Raw genomic sequence first — 8072 nt, forward strand, 5'->3', positions numbered from 1 at the left:
AAATATTTGGGAGCTTTTATCTAATCCTTAAAAGATTTTAGGGTTACCTCTTCAGAGGGGGGAATGTTAGAGCAGCCAAAAGCCCCATAAAAATAAATAAATTAAAGAAGAAAAAAGGAGAAAGAAAAAGAAAAAAGTGATGGGGAGATATGGGAGGTGTTGGAGGGTAGGGAGTGGGTGTGGATTTGATCAAAACACCTTATATGCATGTATGAAAGTCTCAATAAAGTTTTCGTAAAAGTTAAAAAAAAAACACATAAAAAAATTTAAAACCACACCAATCGAAATGTATAGTCTTATTTACAAGAGACAAGAAAATCAAAAAGTATAAAAAATTGAATTTTTCTTTGTTCAGGGCCTTGTTTTAGAGAATCATCTTTTGGGAACTTTATCAGTATAAATAAACTGCTTCCTGCTTGATCTTGGGGTCCCATTTTCTGATCAAGTCCCCTCTCCACCAACAACCTTGCAAGAGGGACTAGGCCCTAGACAGCTCTTATTTACAAGAGACAAGAAAATCAAAAAGTATAAAAAATTGAATTTTTCTTTGTTCAGGGCCTTGTTTTAGAGAATCATCTTTTGGGAACTTTATCAGTATAAATAAACTGCTTCCTGCTTGATCTTGGGGTCCCATTTTCTGATCAAGTCCCCTCTCCACCAACAACCTTGCAAGAGGGACTAGGCCCTAGACAGCAATGATGGGTGGGTTCACACTTTGACTTGACTACTTTGTTATGCAAGTATCTTGCCGTTTATTTAAAGTAGACTTCAAATTAGGATCCCAAGATAGACTTGGTGGGTTACTGAACGTCTCTATTGTCTCTCTCTTCCCAGTGTGACCACACTGGATGACTCTATCTCTGCTTCTCACTATTATTTGCCTGTTTAATTAGCCTGTTGAGGACATTTGGCAAAGCCTAACTTGTCAGGGCAGCCAGGGCCCCAGCTCTGACCCTAACAAATCTGATAACAACTTTGAGGAGCTATGCTAGGAGAAAACAGACATTTGGGGCATCAGTGATGAGAACAGGAGGTAGAAAATGATCAGGTGGGGCAGGGACCCCAGAGTAGCAGTTCTGAGACTGTCCTTGCTGGAGGTCAGAAGTGCCAGAAGAGTTCAGCTTTCTGTTTCTTTGTTATCTCCTAAATGAGCACCTCATGCCTACCTAGTGACTACCTATGTGACTGAAACTGAGAAGAGGCACATGGACACCTTGATGGGTCAACTGGACTGACCAGCTCATCCCCTCCCTACACTTTACCCCAGTTTCTGGCATAAGTCCTTTAAAAAGGCCCCAGACCAGCAGCTTGCTGTTTCTGGGGACTCCTCTTGCTATGCAGGAGCCCTGCTTTTGCTCTCTGTCTTTCTGTCCTGTCCTCCCCTCCCCTCCCCTCCCCTCCCCTCCTCCTCCTCCTCCTCCTCTTCCTCCTCATCTTCTTCTTTCTCTCTCTGTCTGATTCTGAGTCTGACTCTGTGTCTCTGTGTCTCTGTCTCTTTCTCCCTCTTAAGCTCCCACTGTGAATTTAAAACTTACCCTCATGGTGGTGAATTTTATTCTTTGAATTCTCAAGACAAGTACCTGAAAGCCACTGGCTCTGGACAGCTTTGGTGGACTTCAAGTCCCTGGGATCCTCGTTCTCCAAGCTAAGCCCATCCCATCTCTGGAAAAAGAACCATCATTCTCAAAGACACCCCAATATCTCTGCATCATCTACTATTCACAGCAAGTTAGCCTGGATGGGGAACCATTGAACGATTCCATGCGATTTCCTAATTCTAGTCCAGGGACTGAGCTCACTTCAGCTGATATCAGCTGTTTTTTATCTCTGTTTGATGAAACAAAGAAATGGGGATTTAGACTTTGTATTTGGACTTTCAGGAGAAAGTCTGATCCTTAGCAAGTTTCTTTCCAGTTGGTACACCTTGGGCCTTACCTTCATTTGAGTTTGATGTTTCCTTTGAGTTGTCTGGGTTCTTCTTGAGCCATTTTGGCAGCATCCATTTGGCTTTGTCTTTCAGGGCTCTTTTGAGCCAGTGTTTTTGTTACATGACTGGCCTTGCCAATCTGGAAGCACTTTTGAGTGCTTTTGAGAATTTAGAATTCTGTTGTGTTATGAGCACACTATGCCAGAAACAGACGGATATGTTTATATCTTTCCATAATGTCAGAATTTATTGAATAACAACAAATTTAAAAGGCATAGTGGTTTCAGTGGTAGCTGTTTAATCCCACCCACTTTAGTAATCTGGCCAAGATGAATGCGGTTTCTTTCATTTCAAGCTTAATTACTAATATTAACTCTCACATTGTTGCGGGTGCTATGAGCAGAGAGAAGAGACACCTAGGCATTTTTCTTTTCTCCAGGAATCAGTTTATTGTGCCAGCACTGGCTCTTTGGGTTTATACCCAAAAGACAGAGCCCTGAACAAAGAAAGACCTAGCCTTTTACTCTTCGTTAGTTTCCCTTTGTAGTTCAGTCTGTCTCTCATACATGGTAATACACGTATCTTGATTGGGTGCTGGTGCTACAGGGTGGTGACAGGCAGAACTGGCTATGTGCACTCAGACCACACCATATGTACTCCCTTTTCTTTGTTCTAGAGTGGAGGTTCCTTTCGCATTCCCCGCTTTAATGATCAGAGCTCCTTTAGGGTCAAAGAGCATCATCTTGGTTTAGGAGTTGTGAATGACAAATTATAATGCCAAAATTACAATTGATAAGACAAGAAACAAATGACAGCAAGCTGTGTATTAGTTCTATAACAAAGTTACTGAAGAGAAAGACAAGTATGTAATTTTAAAATGGTTTTGACAGAAGAGATTTCATTCATTAAAAAAAATTGGTGCTGGGCATGGTGGCACAAGCCTTTAATCCCAGCACTCGGGAGGCAGAGGCAGGTGGATCTCTGTGAGTTCAAGGCCAGCCTGGTCTACATAGTGAGTTCTAGGCCAGCTGAGGCTACAGGGAGACCCTGTCTCAAAAAGACCAAAAAATTTGATTAACATTGCCTGACTTTTCTGTGCTCAGGTATTCATTAATAATATAGTATGAGAAGATGCAAGAATTTTCTCAATTATTATTGTTTCAATTAATTGATCATTGAATTAGCTCTTGCATGCAGAAGATTACCTGTCATTCAGTTGTTACTGTGACTTCTAGGACAAATGGACTCCCTCTCTATTTTTCCAACAACTGTTTCACAGGATTAGAAAAATGGTCATTTCTTCCTGAATTTTTAGCTAACTCTTTTGACAAAGTAGTTCCTGAAGAGCCTGAAATTGTTCCATCAGGAACTGTGTTACTGGGAGTAAAAGTGCAACATCTTCCATCAAGCCTTCCTTCAAATACCTTACTTTCCTGCTAGCCTTAAGTGTCATCCAGTCTTTCAGCTGCTGGCATGCAGCTGGCTAGATACTCCTTAAAGACATTCTTAGTATAACTGATAAATTTTTGTTAACTTACATTACTCCCCCCCACCCCCGTGTGCACGCACCAATTTACATTACTTTTTTAAAAAATTATTTTTTATTTTATGTGTATGAGTGTATTGCTTGCATGCAGTAGATGCACCCATGTTGTGCAATGCCCGCAGAGGTCAGAAGAGAGCTTCAGATCCCCTGGAACTGGAGTTAAGGGCAGCTGTTTGCCATCATGTGGGTGCTGGGAGTCAAACCTGGGTCCCCTGCAAGAGCAGCCAGTGCTCTTAACTGCTAAGCCATCTCTCCATCTCTCTTCTTACACTATTTTTTATTATTGACCTAGAATGTAGGCTATTTGAAACCTACAGCTGTTTGGTTTTTAGTCATAAATACGTTTGAAACTCTTACAGAGTCAATGTGGACCTCTCCTAGCCCTGGGATTAGCTTTACTAAGAGGAGGAGACTTGAAGACCAGGGTAAAGGATATAGCCAATTGAATCAATGGACAGATCCCTTACCAGTCAGGTAGTAGGCTTTAGTAAAAGTTCTCCCATTCATAGTACCACTACATGTCAGCTTAGGAGATATTGAGAGTTGAGTAATTGCTACTTGGCCATTCATTGCTGGAAATATTCAGGATGTGGGTTTAGGCTTCACAACCCCTTATAGGGAGAGAGAATCCATTCCTTTGTTATGTGAGACATGAGGAATGATTTACTCTCCCTGCTGGTAAGGAGGAGATTCCAGCTTGTATAGCTGGGAACAGAAAGAACACTCTGGACAAGTTTCATTTCCCCATGCACCCTGTAAGAGGGCCAGCATGCATCTGTATCATGTAACAGGGTCGGTATGCAATTTACTCCTGTGGGGTCTGTGTTCTATCCAAAGGGGAAGGGTACTATTTGATTCTGGAGATGTCCTGCAAGGACAACAAAACAATTATTCTTGCTGAGCACATGTACTGTAAATTTACTGCATTTTACCCAAGTATTTAATTATCCATGTCCAGTTTTATTTGTTAAGGTCTATATTAAATCTTTGATCTTATTTATATGTTACACACACACAAATGTGTGTGTGTGTGTGTGTGTGTGTGTGTGTCTATCTGTGTGTGTTTGAGACAGGGTCTCCCTGTAGCCCTGACTGGCCTGGAACTTGCTATGTAGAGTTGGCTTGCCTCCATCTCACAGAGATCTGCCTGCCCGTGTCTCCTGAGTGATAGGACTGAAGTCATGTACCACCACACCCAGTTGTTCTTGATTTTTAAAACTTGTCAGGCATCAACTTTTTATAAGGAATGCTGAGGTTTCAGTTACATTAATCACTAAGCTAATAGGAAAAGAATATGGACCAACTTTCTGACATTTTTATGTTATTTGAAACTCTGTTTTCTATATAACAGTGTGGGAACCCATCCCCCGATTCTCTGCTGACCTTGGGTTGCACCCTGGCTGTTGACCACAGTTACTGGAACACTCAGTACCACATGACCCACCCACAAGTTCCTGTTATTATGCTTCTCTGCAGCTGAGGCGGAGCCCTGGTGTTTTTTCCACTTGTCTGGGACTTTTCGACTGGGCTGCAGAGCGATATATATAGCAGGCTGTTCTGGCAATAAAGAATTCTCTCCACACGAATGACCCACTGATGTGTCCCTTTTCAAGTCCTCAGCCCCTCGCCCGACCTCCGAGTACAATTTTTAGTGCTGGTGCTACAAGTGGAGGTCCCACCAAGATCGGGAAAGAAGGGACAGTGCTGAAGGACCACCTGGGAGCCGGCCGGCAGGTAAGGGGGTGAATTGGTGATATGGGGACCACAGGGTCTACTCATCTGTTAAAAGTACAGTTAGTGGAACTGCTAAAGAAACAGGGAACTGGTATTAAGACACGCACAGCTAAGGATTTTATAAAGGTTTTACAACAGAGCAGTCCATGGTTTATATATTCTGGGGGGGTCTTAATATCCCGGATTGGGAGGAGGTCAAGAAGGATTTACGAAAAGTCTTACATGAAAAGGGCCCTGAGAGCATCCCTGTAGCAACCTTTTCTTTATGGAGACTGGTACGGGATGCACTCCTTAGTGATAATGCGAAAGTGAAAGAACAGTTAGCCAAGGTTAAAGTGGCTTTTGAGGGGGCCCAAGAAAAAGAATCTGAAAAGTCACTCCAAGCATGGGAGGCTGAGGATGGGGAAGATTCTGGGACCCCTGAGTCCTCAGGTGGAGATTCTGAGGACGAGGAGAGCAGTTTAGAGCAGGATATCAGGGTTCTATGAAGAAAGTTGAGGAAATGCAAACTTAATTCATGTCCCCCAGCTCAAAATCCTAGCTGCACCTACCGCTCGGGCACACCACAACCCTCGGTGCCTCGTGGGGGTCCGGGGGGGTTTCTTCCCTGTCATAGAGGTTCCAAACCCCAATCAACAGGGGCAGGTGCTTCGACAGCATAATCTATTAAATTTTAAAGACATAAAACAACAAGGAGGCAGTCAGCGCTTATGGACCCCATGCCCCATTTACACAATCTATCCTAGAGTCCTTCTCGGCTCTGCATTGCACACCTAGTGACTGGCAGCAGCTCTGCCTGGCAGTATTGTCAGGAGGGCAGTATCTTCTCTGGAGAAGTGAGTATCAGGAGAACTACCTCCAGACCGCTGCGCACAATGCTGCCGCGGGATTCCCACAAAGGAATGTGGAGATGTTAACAGGCACAGGCGTGTATTCTACCTTAGCCGCCCAGATTGTGTACGATTCTGCGGTGTATGCACAGGTGTCCACTACTGCCACGTGGGCTTGGAAGCAACTCCCTAACAAGGGGGCTGGAGAACAGTTGTCCAAAGTATTACAAGGACCCTCAGAGCCATTTGCAGATTTTGTGGTTCAGATTTTGCAGTTGGCCGCTAGGATTTTTGGGGATGTGGAGTCAGCTATGCCTGTGGTCAAATGGAAGGATCTTTCCTCAGGAAACTGGAGAGGCCCGGACCCGGTATTAGTCTAGGCCCGAGGATCTGTTTGTGTTTTTCCACAGGATGCCAAACACCCTATTTGGGTCCCTGAGCGTTGTGTGCGTGCTGTGTCTACACTTCCTGAGGAGCGGCAGCCAGGAAATGAGATGGACGTTGATGAAGAATCCCCCAATCTTGATGCCAGTGGAAATTGACAGTTTTGTCTGGCCAACGGTGGTCAGTACCAACTACACATTAGGGAAGGCTGCTATACCTGTGAGTTGGGAAATGGGTAATATTACAGGCAGCTTTGATCTCTCCAATGCCCTCTGCATTTCTAAGGTACTTAATATTTCTTTACTTAATAGCAGTAGCTCCCTCTTAGGGCCTTGCATTGTCTTCAGTAATTGGTCTGTCAGAGACTTTCAGGACAATTCCTCAATTGCCTCTGTGCTTGGGCTGGAAGGAATATGGGGTCCCATCAATTTAAACCGTAAGTACACCGGTTTTTCTTTACCTCCTCTGCCAGGGCCTCAGTGTTGGCCTGGCCCCCTACAATTTGAGGCTGTTGTCCCTATATTATGGGGTGACTATGTGACCAAAGAGCCTTGGCAACAATACCTCAGACCACCCCCTCTGGTGGTATGGACCTCAGCTTCCATTTAAAAATAGTACCACACAAGCATCCCCCTTTCATTACAGAAACCCTATGATGACGGCAGGGATCCCTACATTTTCACGGATGTTCCTCTGCAGACCTTATGCCTGCATGGATGCTGTCCCTCTAGTAGTGAGGGAAGCACGTTATTTCAATAGCACTATTTCCTGGAATACCTCTGCCACCTTTGAGGGTAGCCTCCAGTTTAAAAACACATCGCATAGTAAAAATATAACCCCCTCTTCTGACCCTTGCTTGTTTCCCCCTTTCTTCTTCCTAGTCACTAATGATTCTCTCTCAGAGATAAATAATACCTTAAACCGCTAGGAGAAAATGTGCCACCTGCACAGCTGTTGGGGTCCCGCGAGCTTGGCTATCCTGGTATGGGTCCCAGGCACCGTTCCAATGCTGGTCAATGTGCCGGGCAGCTACCCGGTTCACCTCATAAGGGAGAAGAGGGATTTTGGAATCACCATGGCAATCATCGCAACAGTCGCTTGTCTGCCGCAGCCGCCACTTCGGCTAGAGTAGCTCTTGCTCAAACAGCTGTCATGGCAGAGACTGTGGACAAACTATCGGGACGGGTGGCACAGGCCCTTGATAGTCAGGGTGAGATAAATTCTTTATTGCAACTGGGCATCCTAAAATTAAATCAACAAACCGCTCTGTTACAGGAACAAGTTGATGCATTGTGGGATATGCATATGTTAGTCAGCTCTCCTACATTTACCCATATCTGTGTCACATCTGCTAAGGTGCACAATGCCTCAGTAGCTGTGAAGGAGCTCAATAAGTTCTTGCAAGGACCATGAAATTCACAATTTCTAAATTATACTTGTCAGCTGACGCAACAAATCATATCTATAAATGAAACAAGAGTTCCTCCCATGTCCAGGGAGGCTTTTATAAAGGGTCTCTATGTAGTTGGAAAACTGTTTAAGAAATGGAGTGGATCCATTGCCCTAGGCCTCCTGGTCCTGGGCGCTGCAGTTCTAGCCTTGGTGTTTCTTTGCCGCTTACGCAAGAGGCAAATTCAGAGCCATATGTATA

The 8072-nt window shown here is 44.3% G+C and overlaps 1 long non-coding RNA gene across 1 annotated transcript in view; it reads left to right on the forward strand.

Moving 5' to 3' along the window:
- Positions 1-6506: 6506 nt before the first annotated feature.
- Positions 6507-8072, forward strand: part of LOC115067838 — an 11688-nt gene continuing 10122 nt past the window's right edge. Inside the window, exon 1 of the long non-coding RNA XR_003847208.1 lies at positions 6507-6640. This is a non-coding gene — a long non-coding RNA (uncharacterized LOC115067838). The remainder of the gene's footprint in view (positions 6641-8072) is intronic.

The sequence above is a fragment of the Nannospalax galili genome, unplaced genomic scaffold, assembly GCF_000622305.1.
Source record: "Nannospalax galili isolate Female #2095 unplaced genomic scaffold, S.galili_v1.0 scaffold707, whole genome shotgun sequence".
In the NCBI taxonomy this organism is placed as follows: domain Eukaryota; kingdom Metazoa; phylum Chordata; class Mammalia; order Rodentia; family Spalacidae; genus Nannospalax; species Nannospalax galili.